Source organism: Dasypus novemcinctus, chromosome 11 (assembly GCF_030445035.2).
Source record: "Dasypus novemcinctus isolate mDasNov1 chromosome 11, mDasNov1.1.hap2, whole genome shotgun sequence".
NCBI classification, from domain to species: Eukaryota; Metazoa; Chordata; class Mammalia; order Cingulata; family Dasypodidae; genus Dasypus; species Dasypus novemcinctus.
This window is the reverse complement of record NC_080683.1, coordinates 59,639,686-59,659,711: the sequence shown is the minus strand read 5'-3', so window position 1 is coordinate 59,659,711 and position 20,026 is coordinate 59,639,686.

The following is a 20,026-nucleotide window of genomic DNA, read 5'->3' as shown; positions in this document are numbered from 1 at the left end:
ATGCACAAATATATAATTATACCAAATACCACTGATTGTACACTTTGAATGGATTTATGTTTTATTAATATGTATCAATAACATTGATTTGTTTAAAAAAATGCATGGTTTTGGCACAAGAATAGACCTACTGACCAATGGGACTGAACTGAAAGTTCAGATATAGACCCCACATATATGGCCAACTGATATTTGACAAGACCTACCAAATCACTCAAATGGGACAAAATAGTATCTTCAACAAATGGTGCTAAGGGAGCTGGATAACCATATCCAAAAGAAAGAAAGAGGATTACCAATGCATACTTTACACAAAAATTAACTCAAATGGATCAAAGACCTAAATATAAGGGCTAAGACCATATGCCTCCTAGAAGATAATATAAGGAAGCATCTGCGAGATCTTGTACCAGGAAATGGTTTCATAAATTTTACACCCAAAGCACAAGCAATGAAAGATAAAATAGATAAATGGAACCTCCTCAAAGTTAAGAAGTTTTGTGCTTCAAAGCAGTTTGTCATGAAATTGAAAAGGCAGCCTATTCAATTGTAGAAAATATTTGGGAAATATCTGATAACCGTCTAATATCTAGCATATATAAAGAAATATTACATGTCAAAAATAAAAAGACAAACAACCCATTTAAAAACTGGGTAAGAGATTTTAATACATACTTTTCCAAAGAGGGAATACAAATGGCCAAAAAGCACATGAAAAGATGCTCAATATCACAAGCTATTCAGGAAGTGCAAATCAAAACTACATCTTACACCTACTAGACTAGTTGTTAAAAACAAAACAAAACAGAACAGAAAACAGCACGTGTTGGAGAGGATATAGATGAATAGGAACACTCATCCACTGTGGGTGGGAATGTAGAATGGTTCAACCATTGTGGTTGACAGTCTGGCAGTTCCTCAGTAGCCTACTTATAGAATTGCCATATGATCCAGCAATCACACTGCTAGGAATACATGCAAAAAAAATTGAAAGGAGGGACATGAACAGATAAATGCACACCAGTGTTCATCAAGGCATTATTCACAATTGCCCAAGGTTGGAAGGAACCCAAGAGTCCATCAAGGGATTGATGGATCTGGAGGCTGGCAGAAGGATTGCCCTCATGCACAACTGAGCAGAGTCAGAGAGACAGATAAAGCAGATACAACCCCCAGATATTGGTTCCTTTGAGGGCTAAAGAGACCCATGGGAGTTATGGTCATGGCCGATGGGGTTAACTACCAGGGCAGATGGCCCCTCTTTGGAAATGGTGTTTATGTGTGATGAATCTGGACTCAGATGGGATCTCCCTTCATAAGACTTTCATGCTAATGTGCTGGAGGTGCAGTTAATGTTGGGGTTTAAGATATATTTAGGGGATTTGAATCTCTGGACTGACAATGTGATAGCCAGGTCCTGAGCCTCAACAGACTCCAGCACCTACAATCTGATCTATTGGACTTACCACACTCAGCTAAGATGGAGTTGAAGAAGGACAACCACCACACCATGGAGCCTAGAGTGATTACAACTGAAAATGGGAGGATTGCATCCAGCATCCATGTGGAATCTGAGCCTCCTCTTGACATAGAGGTGCAATGGACACAACCAATCCAATGTCCACATAGAAGAGGTGGCATTGGATTGGGAAAAGTGGACATGGTGGACGATGGGTATGGGGAAAGGCAGGAAGAGATGAGAGGTGGAGGCGTCTTTGGGACATGGAGCTGCCCTGGATGGTGCTTCAGAGGTAATCACCGGACATTGTAAATCCTCACAGGGCCCACTGGATGGGATGGAGGAGAGTATGGGCCATGATGTGAACCATTGTCTATGAGGTGCAGAGGTGCCCAAAGATGTACTTACCAAATCCAATGGATGTGTCATGATGATGGGAACGAGTGTTGTTGGGGGGGGGGGAGAGGGGGGGTGGGGGGGTGGGGTTGAATGGGACCTCACATATATATTTTTAATGTAATATTATTACAAAGTCAATAAAAAAAAAAAAGGGATTGATGGATAAGCAAAATGTGGTATATACGTACGATGGGATATTACCCAGCTGTAAGGAGGAATGAAGTATTGACATATGCAATAACATGGATGAATCTCAAAGACCTTATGTTGAGTGAAATAAGCCAGTCACTAAAGGACAAATATTGCATGATCTTACTGACATTGACAAAAGATATTGAGCAGACACAGAGCTAGATTAGGAAGTTAGTTACCAGGCAATAGAAAGTGAGTAGAGAGTGTTGAGTGGATGCTCAGTCTGGACAGAATCTATGATAAGGTGGATGATGGTGGTTTGGGGGTGAAGTGGTGTGAGTGGGATTGATGGTGCTGGAGTGTGAGTGCCATAGGGTATTATCTCAGTGCATAGAGACCCACACAATAGCCAACAAAATATTAAACTCCCATTCTGCATTCTGCTACATTCTTAAATAGAATGGCAAGAATCCCTTGAGTACATAGGCAGTGTCTAATAAAAGGAAAACAGACCAATATGCCTAACCTATGGTATTATTGCTTGTACTTATTAACCTTATTCTTTTAAAACTGAAACTTAGTCTAATAATATTAATAACTATTGCCTAAGAGTTACCTCCTGAAAACCTCCTTATTATTCAAATGTGTTCTCTATCTGAGCCAAACTCAGAAAATAAACTCACTACCTTTCTCACCCCCACCCCCACATGGAACATGACTCCCAGGGATGAAACTCCATGGCATTGAGGGGTTAATACCAAACACCAACAAACAATGCATTTGGGAAAAGGCCTCAACCAAAGGGGAAACATTAAATACAAAAGAGAGTTTATGACTCAGAGATTTCAAAATGAGTCGAGAGGGCATTTCAGAGGTTGTGCTTATGCACCTCTCAAGCAGATCTTAGTAATTGCTGCAGTAAACAATATTGAAACAGGGGTGCTCCCAAGGACTCTAGAGATATCTGGACACTATAAGCAAGGCTCATGACCCCATGAAATCATCACCCTGTCAGTGGGCCTTGCCTGGAATTTATGAAAACCTATTTCCTCAATGTAACAGAGTTTGACTTACTTATAATCTCCCTACGTATGATTTTTCTATCCCTTTTATAGAACCTACAAAATATATGTCCCAGAGAATTAAATCTTTGGTTTGTTCATATGCCCATTGGGCTCTGACTCTCTGCAAAGTTGCAGCCAATACCTACTCTCCAGTTTATTGGACTCTAGCAAAATAATGATGATGGACAATCCCCATCCCAAAAAACAAAGACTATCTACAACTGCAAGCAAAGCAGTTCCATCCATCTGCCTCACAAGATCTAACTCCCCTCTCAATTTGGAGTGGGCATCACCATCACAAAATCGTCAAGATTAAGAAATGAACAAACATGGGGGGGGGGGGGGCGGGGGAATACAACCGTGGACCAAAGATGACTTATTATTATTGTAGTAAGAGAAGAACTTGTTACACTGAAATAAAGATAGAGGTTACCAGAGGTTCTGTGGGGAGCAGGAGGAAAGAACAGTTGTAACATGGGGCATTTTGGGGGACATTGGAATTCGTCTGTATGATATTGCAATGACAGATACAACCATTATACATTTTGTCAAATCTTATAAAACTGTACAGTGAAAAGTGTAAACCACAATGTGAACTATGGAACTTGGTTAGTAGCAAGTTCAATATTCAATATTTGTTCAAGTGTGACAAGTTTACCACAATAATGTAAGATGTTATTCATAGGGGAAAATGTGGGAGGGGGAGGAGGGGAGGTATATGGGAATCTTCTATACTTTTTTTTTTAATGGTCAAAAAAAGTTTATTTATAAAAAATACAATAGGATTAATTGATGCTCAGAAATGCAACAATAAATACAGTTGCAGAAAACGGAGCGATTCTACATCGATACATTGGCACAAACAGAAAGAGTAAATGCGTCACCCAGACCTAAACATCTGCCGGCCCATTTTGTATAGGCTCCTTGGAACCCCTCTGAAAACCTCTTATCAGCTTGGGTAAGAGAATAGAGTACATGTATAATCACAAATGCACACTGATCATGACTTTATTTAAAAATTAGCAAACAATACTGTAAAAACATTAATATATAAATTCCTAAAATGCTGCATCTTAGATTTAGTTTGATAAAGACCACCTTTAGCTATAAGCATGAGCTTGGAAAAAACTCTCTGAGTGCTGACTACTGGTGCCCATACCCCACTTTCACTGCAGGCTGCTCTGGGGTCCAGTCCTTGACTAGCGGTTGGAGACAAAAAAAGATGTAAAAATCCTCTTCCAAAAATAGGGGTGTGCATGACCCATCACTGATTCACAGATTTGTGAGTTTGAATTGCTGCATCCTAACCTTGAGAACCGCTATAGTTTCAACCTGTCCTGGACAAAGGTGGTGACAGCCATTGTTTAATCATCCACAGTCAGGGACTGAGGCAATGGAGATTTAAAGTCCTAAACTCAAGAACTAAAACTACCAATCTCCTAGAAGAAAACATAGGGTAACATTTTCAGGAGTTTGTGTTAAGCAATGGTTTCTTAGACTGTGCACCCAAAGCACCAGCAACAAAAGAAAAAAATAGATAAACAAGACTTCCTCAAAATTAAAAACTTTTATGACTCAAAGGACTTTGTTATGAAAGTGAAAGGACAACCTACTCAATGGGAGAAAATATTTGGAAACCACATATCTCATAAAGGTTTAATATCCAGAATATATAAAGAAATCCTACAACTCAATAATGAAAAGACAAATAACCCAATTTAAAAATGGGAAAAAGACTTGAATAGACATTTCTCCAAAAAGGATATACAAATGACTAAAAAGAACATGAAAAGATGTTGGAAATGATTTGTCATTAGGGCAATGCAAAACAGAACCACAATGAGATACTATTTCACATCTATTAGTATGGTTACTATTAAAAATAATAATAATAATAACCTGTGTTGCAGAGAAATAGGAACACTCATTCATTGCTGGTAACAATGTAAAATGGTGCAGCCCCTGAGGAACTCAATTTGGCAGTTGCTCAGAAAGCTATGTATAGAACTACTATATGCCCTTGCAGTCCCACTACTAGGCATATACCCAAAGGAATTGAAAGCAGCAACTCAAACAGATATCTGCTTACTGATGTCCATAGCAGCATTTTTCACAATTCCCAAAAAATGGAAGAAACCGGTGTCCATCCATCAATGAATAGAGAGATAAAATGTGTATATACATACAATACATTCAGCCATAAAAAGGAACAAAGTCCTTATACATGGGACAAGAGGATGAACCTTGAAGACATCCTGTTGAGTGAAATAAGCTAGACATAAAAGAACAAATATTGTACGACCTCACTGAATCAAAGCAATTAGAATAAGCAAACTCAGAGTCAGAATTTAGAATATAGGTTACCAGGGGACTGGCTGGGAATAGGGAATGGGAATTAAGGCTTAAAATGTACAGGGCTCCTATTTGACATGATGGAAAGGTTTTGGTAATGGATGGTGGTGATGGTAGCACAACCTTGTGAATGCATGTTTAACAGCCCTGAAATACATGTTTAATCATATATCTTAATATGATTAAAAGGGGAAATGTAACAGAATAAAAATTTAAAGCCATATCCATGGAAACACACTACAGAAACAGTGAAGCCTATGTTAGACCATAGACTTTAATAATACAACCATAAAAGTGTGCTCTCATCAATTGTAACAAATGTTCCACTCCAGTGGAATGTGTTGGTGGTGCAGTGATATATGGGAATCCTGAATTTTATGCATGATTGTTCTGTAAACTCCCAATTTCTCTAGTAAAGGGGAACATTAAATAAAAATGTTTTATTTCTTCCTGAGTCATTTTTAGTATTTTATATTTTTCTAGGAAACTGTTCATTTTACCTAAGTTTTCAATGTATTTTCTGAGACTGTTGATATGATTTTTTTAAAAAGCAAATTAAGACATCTTGTAGAAAGACTTCTGAATAAAAAAAAAATACTTTCCCATGGCCAAGTAACTATTCCTGTTATCAGCCTTGTTTAATATTTGAAAGCACAAACTGGCCCTTTCAGGCAGTATCTCTTCAAGCCTTCTACCACGTTTGCTTCTTCCTCAGATTACTCTGAATAATTAGTATAATTCAAGCACCCAAAAATGTGTTTGGCAGGGTGAGTAATCATGAATCTTTCTCGGTCTGCTAAGACAGTGGTTTTCTGCTCTGACTAGACATTAGAAACATCTAGGAAACATCTGAAAATTCTCATGCCCTGACCATAACCCACAACAAGTACAACTATATATAAAAACCAGTACACTAACAGCATAAATATTAATCTCTTGGGAGATTTCAATTCTCTCCAATAGATGAGATTGCTAGATCTTTCTCCCTTACCTATTAAAGTTTAATCCCCAGCCAAGTGAGTTGCGATAATATCATCCTGTGCCACAGGCTCTCTCACTCACAGCCAAGTCAGCTTTTCATGTCATTCTAAGCATGCCTCAAATTAAAGACAGTTCTGTTATAGGTAAATTCACTCCAAATAAGATGTAATTGCTCTTCTCACTGTTGCACAGCTGGAGGGTCTACAACCCAATTACTTCTTTACTGGCAAATTTCTCAAGGGATATCTTTGCAATCTTTCTTTTGCTTTTGGTGCTGAATGTCAGAAATATAAATTAATTGATTTTTTAAAAATCACCGTACACCTGTAATGACAGCGATTAGTTCATGTGATTATGAAACCCATATTTCTTTTTTTGTATTTTTTTATTTTTTGTCTTTTTTTTTTACATAGATCACAAAAAAATGTTACATTAAAAAATATAACAGGTTCCCATATACCCCACACCATACCCCACCCACTCCTCCCACATCAAAAACCTTTTTCATCATTGTGGCACATTCATAATCCTTTCAGTGCAGCAGCGCTCCAAAATCTATTCATCAAATGCAACCCATATTTCTTAATGGTGGCACTAGCTGTGCTTTGAAATCACCTATTGAGGGAGCTGATGTGGCTCAGTGGTTGAGCATTGGCTTCCCACATTTAAGTTCCCAGGTTCAATCACTGGCTCCAGTACTTCTTTTGTGACCGCTTCTATCCTTATCAGCGGCACCAGGAACCTGTATTTCTTTTTGTAGCGTCATCTTGTGTCAGCTCTCTGTTTGTGCAGCGCCATTCCTGGGCAGGCTGTACTTTCTTTCGCACTGGGCAGCTCTCCTTATGGGGCGCACTCCTTGCGCGTGGGGCTCCCCTATGCGGGGGACACCCCTGCATGGCAGGGCACTCATTGCACGCATCAGCACTGCACATGGGCCTGCTCCAAATGGGTCAAGGAGGCCCCGGGTTTGAACTGCAGACCTCCCATGCTTTTTACAAACACAAATATCTGGGCTTCATTTCCTCAGATCTTTATTTGCTAAATAAATCTGGGGTGCTTCACTGGTGATTATTAATTCTAGTTCTCAACAAAGTTTGGGAACACTGTTATAAGGAAATAAAATGTGAAAAAAGTTAAATTCTCACATTGTATGAAAGGAAAGTTTCACTTAAATAAAGGCTCTAAATTGACTTATTTTTGTTTTTTTAATTAATTTTTAATTGTATTTTTTAAAGATACATAGATCACAAAAAATGGTACATTAAAAAATATAATGCTCTTTTATAATATACTCAAAGGTGGGGTGTTGGAATAGATATCACACATACAAAAAGCTAGATGAACTGATTTTATTCTGTACTCTGATGATAATGATTCTTTCCATGACATTCAGATAAATGTTTAGAGGCCTTCTCCACTGGGTTTTCTGACTATCAAATTGGATCTATGGTATTTTCTTCAAAATGTACCCATATTTATAGATCTGGAAAGTCTATGAATAAAACAATCTTTATAATTTTAAAATATTGTAAAACTACAGTACTTCTACTTAATGGCTAAGTTTTATTAAAACAGTTACAAAATTGCTTATCCTATATTTTTCTGATTCCGCATGTTAAAACAAAAATAGTGAAGTTACATTTATGTTGTATAGAAATTTCCCAAGAATGCTACCTTTATTTTGTTTTCTCCATCTGTTTATTTATTTTAGGATGCCCTCTTTTCTAAGAAAAGTTTTTGACTTATGTTTTTTTCCCCTCAAAAGAGCTCTGCAATGCCCCAGAATGGATTACCAGCCTAGATTCTGTCACTTCCTATTGGTTGATAAATCTCAACTTGCTCTCTTGAATTCTGGGAGAGTTTAACTCAAGAACAAATCACATGGCTGGAATTACATTTTTAGACATTCTGAGTGCTACAGTCACTCTAACACAAGCCAAAGAATATATGATAAGAAATTCTGCAAACATTCAGGAGCATCAGTTCTCAATTAACAATTCGGGAAGTTTAAACTGAACTGGGGAAGTAGACGTGGCCCAGTGGTTAGGGCATCCGTCTACCACATGGGAGGTCCACGGTTCAAACCCCGGGCCTCCTTGACCCATGTGGAGCTGGCCCACGCACAGTGCTGATGCGCGCAAGGAGTGCCCTGCCACGCAGGGGTGTCCCTGCAAAGGGGAGCCCCACGCACAAGGAGTACGCCCCATAAGGAGAGTCGCCCAGAGTGAAAGAAAGTTCAGCCTGCCCAAGAATGGCGCCACACACACGGAGAGCGGACACGACAAGATGATGACGCAACAAAAAGAAACACAGATTCCCGTGCCACTGACAAGAACAGAAGCAGACAAAGAAGAACATGCAGCAAACAGACACAGAGAACAGACAATTGGGGGGGTGGTGGAAATAAAATAAAATAAATAAATCTTTTAAATAAACAAACAAACAAACAAATAAACAAACTGAACTGGACCCAAATTCCAGAGTTGACTGAATTTCTGGAGCTCTAGTACTGACCCACCACTACCACCACTCATACCACCATAGCCAGCAAGGTAACCATAATATCCTTCCCCTCTGCACCACCTCCTCTGGCCTCATACTTCAGCCAATGACAAGTCATGATTTCCTGCTTCAGTATTATGACAAACTCTGGATCAAAATTTATAGTCCCCTATAGGCTCAGGCTACTGCTACCAACTGTCGGCCTTTGTTGACTTCTTTCTCTTTCCTGTCCTGCTTCCACACTCCTTTACCAGTTTCTCCTGGGAATGTCACCTTAACGAATGAGGTGCACATTAATCTTTGTCACAATATTTACTTCTGGGAAATCCAATCTCAGACATTTTCCTTTCAAGTAGAATAAGATATGCTTTTCATTGTTATAACCAATCTCTGATCAGACACACAGCATAATCAAATGCCTTTAAAAAGTATCTATCTAAAACCATACAAAAATAGCAATATATTTTTCCTTGACAATTCTCAGTCTATTTTTCTGTCTTTAGGATTGAATTTTATTGATTAGAAGGTAGCTAGCTTCTGTGATCAAGATATCATAGGATATGGTAAGGAGGATAACTGAGGGAGGGGTAGTGTACTTGATAAGATGGAAATGATTGAGAAGTTGAAAAATAATTAGAATATAATAAAGGGAGATAATGTACAGGCATACCTCCGATGCGGGCAGCGGCAGGCCTCCGGGAGGGGAGACGGGGACACTCCGAGATATTGCAGATTCATTTCAAGACCACTGCAACAAACTCAATATTGCAATAAGGCAAGTCAAATGAATTTTTTATTTCCTAGTGTATATAAAAGTAATGCTTGCACTATATTATAGTCTATTCAGTATGTAATAGCATTATGTCAAAAAGCAAACAATGTACATCCCTTAATTGAAATGTGACACAGAGACATGATATGAAGTGAGCACATGCTGTTGGAAAAAAGGTGCAGATAGACTTGTTCAACACAGAGTTGCCACATGCAAAAAAAATGCAGTATCTGCAAAGTGCAATAAAGTAAAGTCCAATTAAATAAGATATGCCTGTAAAAGAAAGATATAGAGAGACAGAAATAAAGGAAGGCAGGCAGAGAACTAGAACTAGAACTCCAGGAAAAAAGAAAATTATCAAAATCAATATATAAACATGAAGTAACTAAAATAAAAAATTACTTTAACAAATTGATGGAGTATAAGAAAAAATCATTTTATTCTAGAAGCTAGGAGTATTCTCCACATGACCTAGGGGTAAAGACCTTGAACCCATAGAAATGAAATCTGAATCCATTATTTGGTTCTAGAGTGTACCTGTATGGTTAGTAGAATTGTACACATTGTTTACTAGTTCAAAATTTATGTGATTAGAGCATGAAAAACTTGGGTGTGAGAGATCAGAAAGGGTCACACACATAGCTGATATAAAGTGATGGAAGTGTGGAAAAAGGAGTAGAGAATGTAAAAAAAGTCCTAATATCCTCATCTGAAATAAAGCTAAGTCATGACGCTGATTAAAATTATGGAACAAGAGTGGAGATATGCACATATTATTTATGTAAAGTTAAAAAGACACACGATAACCTGAAAAAAATTAAATTCCAATCCTGGGGAGTTCTGTTACATTTTTTAAAAGGATGGCAAGAATCCCCTAGATACAAGGGCAATGACTAATGAAGGAAGACAGACCATTATCCAAGCCCTTGATATTGATGATTGCACTTACGAACCTTTTCTTGTGAAATTGAAACTTAGCCTAGTATTATATATTGCCTAAGAGTTACCTCCTGAAAGCCTCCTTCAGGCCTCTCTCTAAGCCAAACTCAGCATATAAACGCATTACCTTCCCTGCTGGCATGGGACATAACTCCTGGGGATGAACCTCTCTGGCACCAAGGGATTATTCTGAACACCAACCAGCAATGCATCTGGAAAAAAGACCTTGACCAAAAGGAGGAAATGGTGAATACAAATGAGTTTTCATGGTTAAGAGATTTCAGGTCTCAACAGGATCTTATTGACTGCCGCAGTAAACAGTACTTCAAATAGTGGGATTCCTGAGGGCTCTAGAGACACCCAGATGCAATAAGCAGAGCAGACAGCTCAGGAATTCAGCACCCTGCCAGTGGGCCTTACTTTGGAATTTATGCTCTACAATGTAACAGAGTTCGACTCATTTATATTTCTCTACATATGGCTCTTCTGCCCTTTTCCTTTGAACCTATACTTGGCACTATGTTTGTTAAATATATGTCCCAGAGACTTAAATCTTTTATCTGTCCATGTGCCAGTTGAGCCCTAAATCTCAGCAGAGTTGCAATACCTACTCTCCAATTCACTGGAATCACCCAGGACAACTAACAAGGAGATGACAATGGACAACACCCATCCCAAGGAACAGAGTGTGCCTGCATCTGCAAGCTAGATAATTCCATCCACCTGATCCATGGGATCTAAGCCCTCTCTCAATTAGAAGCAGAGTAGGCATCACCATCCCCAAATCCTCAAGATTGCAAAATGAACAATGGACTAAAGTAAACTTATTATTATTCTACTATAGATTTATTATTATTATTACAATGGAAGAAACTTTATCATTGATATAAAGGCAGTGGCCACTATATATCAGGCTCTGAGAGGAGGGAGAGGGAAGAATAAGTTTAATATGGAGTCATTTTCAGGACATTGGAATTGTCCTGCATGACACTGCAATGATGGATACAGCCATTATATATATTGTCATAACACACAAAATTGTGCAGGACAGAGTGTAAACTATAATGTAAACTATAGTTGATGGTTAGTACCAATGTTTCAATATATGTCCATCAACTGTAACAAATAGTACCACACTAATTAAGGATGTTAATGTGGGAAAGTGTGGGAGGGGGAGGGAGTGGGGCATAAGGCAATCATCTATATTTTTAATGTAACATTTATGTAATATAAAGCTTCTTTAAAAATAAAAAATTTAATAAAACTTCTTAAATGAGCCAAAAAATAGTTTAAAGGATAACCAGAAAAGCACTAAAAAGTAAGATATATCCATCAAACAAGCATGGAACTGGAGGCAGAATGCCATCCTATCATAGCAGAGGAGTTAGATTGGACAAGGATTTACCTCACTTAATAACAAGTAAATTATTTCACACTATTTGAATTGAATTGATGGTAGCACATGCTGATTTATAAATGTGATTATGGCTGAAAGGGGTAATAAGTGAAAGCAAATGTAAATTAAAACTAGAGAATAATCTAGGATATATATAACAGTGATTTTGGTGGTAGATGAGGATTGTGGTTCATGGTATAAATATGAGAATGCTCTGCTTTTACAAAGTGCAAAGAATATGGTGATACACAGGAAAATTAAAACTAATGTAACCTATAGATGATAGTTAACGGTAATATTGTAATATTTTACAGCGATCATAAGAAGATTGTTTTTCAATACTAAGGGACAACAAGAGGGGGTATAAAGGGAAATGTGAGCTTTCCTTTCTGAGTAATGAAAATGTTCTAAAATTGAGGTGATGAAAATGAAAGCCATGAGTGTACACATTGAATGGATTGTACGAAGCATGGGACTGTTTAACACAGGGAATCCAGTGGTGGATGATGGACTGTGGTTAACAGGACAAACATGAGAATGTTTTCTCCTGAACAATAACAAATATTTAATACTAACATAGGGTGTTAATAATTGGGGTGGGTTGGGGGAAAAATACACCAAATATAAAATATGGGCTATAGTTAGTAATATTTTATTGATGCTCTTTCATAGTTTGCTATTAATGTTTTACAGCAAAGCAAGACGTTGGTGGCAGGGAGATATATGGGAGCCCTGTATGATGATATGAAGATTTGTTTTGTAAATAAATAATTTTACTACACATCTAATGTTTATGTATGTTCATGTACAAAAGATATACTTCAATAAAATTTTATTTTAAAAAATGGACTAAGGCAAATGTACTTCTTGGAAAGGAATGTTCCATACCCTAACTCAAATCTGCTTCAAGTGCATCCTAATTGGTGTTGAGGCCCAAGATATTGGCCTTCCCTGGCACCATTTGCATCTGGGACTCGTGTACTGCTGGAGCAGATCAATTTGTACATACTAAATTACAAAGGCATTACTAAGACAAAGCCTTGAAAATTAAAAGGAGAATCTGATACCTATCAGCACTCTTTTTTTCAATTTTTTGTTTTTAAAGATACTTAGATTACATAAAATGTTACATAAAAAAATTATAAGGGATTTCCATATGCTCTACTCCCACACCTCCCACTTTTCCCCACATTAACAACTTCTTTCATTAGTGTGGTACATTCATTGCAATTGATAAACACATTTTAGAGCATTGCCACTAAGCATGGATTACAGTTTACATTGTAATTTACTCTCTCTCCCAGTCCTTTCAGTAGGTTATGGCAGGATATACAATATCCTGCATCCATCCCTGCAATATCATTCAGGACAACTCCAAGTCCCAAAAATGCCCCCATATTACACATCTTTTTCCCTCTCCCTGCCTTCAGTAACTCCAGTGGCCACTGTGTCTACATCAATGATATCATTTCTTCCATTGCTAGAGTCACAATGAGTCTACAGTAGAATACAAGTAATCCACTCTAGTCCATATTTTATTCCCCAAACCTGAGGATTTGGGGATGGTGATGCCCACTCCACCTATAATTAAGAGAGGTCTTCAATCCCATATGGCTGATGGATGGGACTCTCTTGCTTGCAGTTATAGACTTTCTTGGTTCCTTGGTGTTGTGTTTCTCCAACTTTACCTCCTTATTAGTTGTCCTGTGTGAGTCCAATGAACTAGAGAGTAGGTGTTGCAACTCCGCTGAGGCTCAAGGCCCAGCTGGCCCATGGACAGCCCAGAGATTCAAGTCTCTTGGACATACATGTATCAACTCCAGCGCCAACTATAGGTTCAAATAAAAGGGGCAGAAGAGGTATGTGTGAAGAAGTCACATCTGAGTCCAACTCTGTCACACTCAGGAGTACAACCTCCAGAGTAGGGCCCACTGGCAAAGCACCAAACTCCGGAGCTATCAGCACTCTTTATCCATGTGTGTGAACTAAAAAGAGCTGTGTAAGGAAGAGCTTCAACATTTTTAGACCCAGGTGTACCACTGCATTGACCCATCATAGCTGAATGTAACACTTAAGAAAGATCTGTCTTTTCTACTTCCAGAACTGAAAAATGGTACTCTGCCTAGATAGATAGATAGATAGATAGATAGATAGATAGATAGATAGATAGATAGATAGATAGATAGATAGATAGATAGATTGATTTCATAACCACCAGAAACACTGAAACTGGAAATGGTAAAAGTAGCATTTAATAAAATGGGTTCGGGGAAGGAAGGAATGGAGCAAAGAGTTGCTGTACCTTATAAGGTCTATTCTACTTGGTTTTGTTACCAACATTGTACATATATTGCTTTGACAAAAATACAAATTAAAGATATTCTAACTTTAAGATAAAATTGATATAATAAATAGCATTTAAAAATTGTTTTATAAGGTTTAAAAAGTTTAAAAACCAAAAATAATATTGCAGATGGAGAGAAAGCATAAGTAGATTAAGCCCCTCATTTTTTCATAGCAGGGAGTTAATGTCAAAATTTTAAAATCCAGAAAGAGAGGAATAAACTTATTATTTATAATTATAGTGAAACCACTAGAAGAAACACATTTCTGAAGAGTGGGACTAACTATGGGGGTATGGATGGAGAAGTTCCCTTTTTATATATACCATGCTATTTGAATGTGTCATCTGAAGGTGTTAGTTTTATGATTTTTTAAAGAAAGCAATGTACCTAGGATTAACAGAGATTCCATAGTATAAAAGTGAGAAAGAACTTCATAGCTTGTCAAATTGAGGAGTTAGTCTTCATGTAATATTTTGCTATCTCCCAAAGGTTAAAGATCACCAAGGATGTAAAATTCTAACCTCATGAGTTGACAAACTTTTGAGGATTTGTCCAATCATGTGTAATGGTCATTACCAGAGAGAGGGTTACTTAAAGGAAATTTTTTCTCTCTTCTTTAATGATAAAAATATCAGCTACTGTTCAGTATAAACCAGGATGAGATATCACATTATAATCACTCAAGAAAGCAGCCTTAGAAGTGTAGGTCTAAAATCACCTTAATCTTTTTACATGGATTAATCTCCCTGGTTATAACCAAAGGAAGACTCTCAAAGAAGCTATTTAGAGAGTAAATACTAGTCACAGTAAACTTGTATAATGGGATCTGTGTACCTTGAGGATTTAAAGAATAGTTGCTCCATTCCTTAAGAGATCACCAGCAAGGAAGAGGGACAGTGTTTCTGAAGTGGCAACTGATAGAACTGTCTGTGATCCAGTGTTACAGTGACTGTTTGTATTTGAATCGAAAGAGCTGGGCACTAAGAGGGACTAACGATAGGAGCCTATATATGGTTCCCCTTTAGTCAAGCTAGTATTTGGTGCGATCACTCCCAATGAAGATCACTGTTGCCCGGGTGAGAGGTAGATGAGCCCAGCATCACAATGACAGTCTACAAGCATGTCTGACAAACTGCACAGTGCCGCTGTTTCACAGAGTCGCCATGTGGCCTTGAGGTATAATAGTAGTAGAGAACTAATCAGATTTCTTGGTTTTGTCTATAGAATTTAGATTTATTCCCTGAGGACTATGATTAACCCTTGAGATGAGGTGTTCTTGATCCTTACTTGGGGGAGCAGTTCTTCAAGATCACATAAGGAACAATAAACATGTTTTCAACTACCAGTTTCCATATTTACTAAAGGAAATTTAGAAGTCTAACTATACAGGATTCTAGATCATTTTTGATTGCCTCATTCTAGTTAAATCACCAAAAAGTCTAGGTCATTTGACCAATATCACACAGATGATTAGTGTTAACTAAGAACAACTCCATTTGTTCTAAGACCAATAGATTTTCTACCTTATTATTTGGTTTCCTTGCAAAGATCATTTACACAGTAGTATACTGACACTGATTCTTTCAATAATTTCTCTACTTAATGGCAACATTTGATAGCCTTATTCTAATTCTAATTCCCCAAGCCTCTTTCCAAGATTCAATGAACGAAACATGTTTTGATGCCAGGCATTTTAAAACTAAATATGGTAATTCATAGTGTGCAGAGCCAAGGAAAAAAAAACAACAGACCCATCCCAGTCCTCCCAAATTTAGAGGAAAACTGTCACAGGTCAAGACACATTTTCATTTGGGATAAAATATTACTATTTGCTCCTGGACCATAACTAAATTGCATCATTCATTTTTCTCACCCTGGGAGAATTAAAAGAGAAGACAGAGTCTCAGAGAATAGTTCCATTGGGCTGGATATAATGACCATAGCAGAAGCCCAAGTCTGTGTGAAGATTCCTGATTTTCAGAGTAAAGCTAAGTTTTGTTCACCATAATGAGACTAGTTTTTTCTATGCCTTCAAACCCAGAATTCCTAAACAAAATGATGAGGAGTAGAGATAAGAGAAGAGAAAGTCATTATTGTTGATTTACCTCCTTCTAAAACTAAGGCAAAGGAAAGGGAGGTCTAAGTACTGCTGCCTCAAATATAAGAGTAAACAATTTTAATAATTCAGAATGTTATTCTCTTGGGTCTTATTGAACAGAAAATAGTTTGATTCTTGATTCTAAACTCCTAACATGGCTTTGATTTCTTTTTTGAAAAGAGGAAAATCATTTGTAGAGGAAAGTTGTCCAAAAAATCTGCTTAACTTTTTTCATCCCAAGACCAATGACTTTCACAAACAAAACTTTAAGAACTATCTACCACCTTCACAAGATCAAAAAGAATGAATAGTTTCCTCAAAACTGTATTATATCTATTTGTTGAGTAGATGTTTTGTAGCTTGCTTTTGCTTTGTGTACTTCTTTCACATTGCATCTCCATTATGTTAAATGTCAGTTGTTTCCTGATTAATTGTTCAAGATATGTATGTACTTGTTCAAGATATATATGTATGTATTAATTGTTCAAGATATATTGTGTAAAAGTACATATTGCAGTGTGCCTAAGAGTTACCTCCTAGAGCCTCCGTGTTGCTCAAATGTGGCCAGTCTCAAAGCCAAACTCAGCATGTAAATTTGTTGCCTTTCCTCCAGCGTGGGACATGACTCCTGGGGATGAGCCTCCATGGTGCCGAGGGATTCCTACCAAGTACCAGCTGATGATGTAACTAGAAAATGACCTTGAATAAAAGGGCCAACTCGGACCAGCAGAATATCTCTGTTGACATATAATAACAGGAGTTAAAGATGCTTTTTGACCTAAATCAAGGGGGAAATGGAAAGGATAAATGAGTTTATATGGCTATGAGTCTCTAAAAAAGAGCTGGGAGGTTATCAGAGGGGTTGCCCTTATGCACACCTCAGCAGAGTCCCAGAGACAGATAAAGTAGATACAACTCCAGGTATTGGCTCTTCTGAGGGCTACAGAGACCCACAGGTTCTATGGGCATGGCAGATGGAGTTCAGTGCCATGTCAGTTGGCCTTACTTTGGAGTTGTTGTTTCTGTGTGATGGAGCTGGACTCAGATGTGATCTTTGTTCACAAGCCTTTCCTGTTACTTTACCAGAATTGTAGTTGGTGCTGGGGTTTAATATATACCCAGGGGATCTGAATCTCTGGACTGACCATATGATAGCCAGACGCTGAGCCTCAACAGACTTCAACTCCTACACTCTGGTTTATTGGACTTACCCCACTCAGCTAACATGGAGTTGAAGGTCAACCACCACACCATGGAGCCAAGAGTGCCTACAACTGAAAGCAGGAGAATTGCATCCAGAATCCATGTGGAATCTAAGCCCCCTCTTGACATAGAGGTGGAATGGACACAACCAATCCAAGGTCCACAGGATGGAGTAATAGAATATGGATTAGAGTGGACTTACTGATATTCTATTCATGAAAAATTGTGATTAGTAATCAAAGAAAATGTGGCATTGGTGTGGAGAAAGTGGCCATGGTGGCTGCTGGGTGTGGGGAATGGGAGGAAGAGATGAGATGTGGAGGCATTTTCGGGACTTGGAGTTGTCGTGGGTGGTGCTGCAGGGACAATTACTGGAAATTTTAGGTCCTCCCATGGCCCAGTGGATGGAACGTGGGAGAGTGTGGGCTATGATATGGACCATTGACCATGAGGTGCAGCAATGCTCAGAGATGTATTCACCAAATGCAATGAATGTGTCATGATGATGGAGGAGAATGTTGCTATGGGGGAAGTAGTGGGGTGAGGGGGGTGTGGGGTATATGGAGACCTCATATTTTTTAATGTAATATTAAAAAATGAATAAAGACAAAAAAATGAAGCTACAATTCTCAAAAAAAAGTACATATTATTCTTTATTGCATTTATTACATGAAATTTCACCCATATAGCTTAATTTTATGATAATTTTATTTGATTACTTCTATAGACTTCAGTTTTACAAACTTCATTTCACTTCACTTAAAAAATAAAACCATTGAAACTTTATTGCCCATTTACTGGGTATGTGTAACAGAGACAGCACATGGAGATTCAGAGAAGTTTAACAAGATCAATTTATACTTATTGTCCTAAAGTCTTACAGGAAAACTGGATATTGAAAAAAAAAACAAACGAAAAACTATAGCTTATAGAATGGCTGCTGGGCAAGCTTGAATAGTGAGGGAGTAGTTAGTATAAATCTTTCTTAGCCTGACAGCATGGTTCAACCAGTTAACTGGATGCCAAGGGAAAAAAAGAAAAGAAATAACACAGCCTTCCATCTCCTTACTCTCTTTCTCTTTGTTCTATGGTAAGCAGGTGCTTTCATTTTTTAAGCACCCAATCCCCAGGATGATTGTAGACGATGACAAATGTGACACTGATAATCCATACACCCTCCTTGGAGCATGAAGTGATTACACTGGGCCCTATTTTTATTTGTTGGCTCATTCTTCTATGACAAATCATTCTAAAGGTATCAGCAAAACAAGCAAAATATGCACCACAAAGGTCCATCCTGAGACTGGCACTCCGTCCTATCCTCCCTTCCTCTGCAATGAAGGCAGGCTGCCTCAAAATTCAACCTGTTTCATCAGAAACAAATGTTTAATCTCTCTTTGCCTTATTTTTGCCTAAAGCCTAACCAGAGAAGTGAGGATTAGAACCAACAGTTACTGTACTTAGGTTATCACAATAAAATCATACTTAGGAATCAATTTGTTCTTATAGGTGGGCATCAGCGACCAGAACATGCCCAATATTTAACATTAACATGGACTTTACGTCTTTCCAGCAGAACAGGATCACATCAACATTCTGTGAATTATCCCTAGGTCAGCTGTTTTATGCCTCCCTTTTACTCATCCTCCAAAAAGAATTTTGCCAAGACAATTTTAAGAATTTGCTTGCTCATTATGATATCTCCTGTGGTCTAGTCTAAATAACCTAATGACAGGTACATTAGATATAATATAAAACACTACTCCTTTAAGTTATATATATAACTTAATATAAAGTAAATAAAATATAAAATATATAATTTATATATAAAATATAAATTAAAATATACGAAATTATATACTATAAAAATATAAATATAAAAAGAACTTCTATTTGATAAAAGAATGCAACTTATACATTAACAGAATAAATTTCTTTCACTTTGTTTTAACTACAGAAATTATGGGTTACAGAACAACCATGCACAAAACACAAGCTTCCCATGTCACCCTAACATTAACACCTTGCAATGGTGTGGAACATTTGTTACAATTGATGAAAGCTCATTTTTATAATTTGTACTATTATAATTGTCCATGGTTTAACTTAGGGTTCACTGATTGTATTATGATGTTCCAAGGATCAAAAAATTTTTTATTCTAGCACCATATACACAACCTAATAGTTTCCCATTTAACCACATTCAAAGATCCAGTCCAGTGCTTTACATTCACGTTGTCCTACCAGTACCACCATCCATTGCTTTTCCATTGTCCCAAATAGAAACTGTACATTTTAAGCCTTAACTCCCTATTATATTATTTAGTTATTGCTCTTAATTTGTATTACTTGACTCCATGTCAACTAATGAGGCATAATGTGGG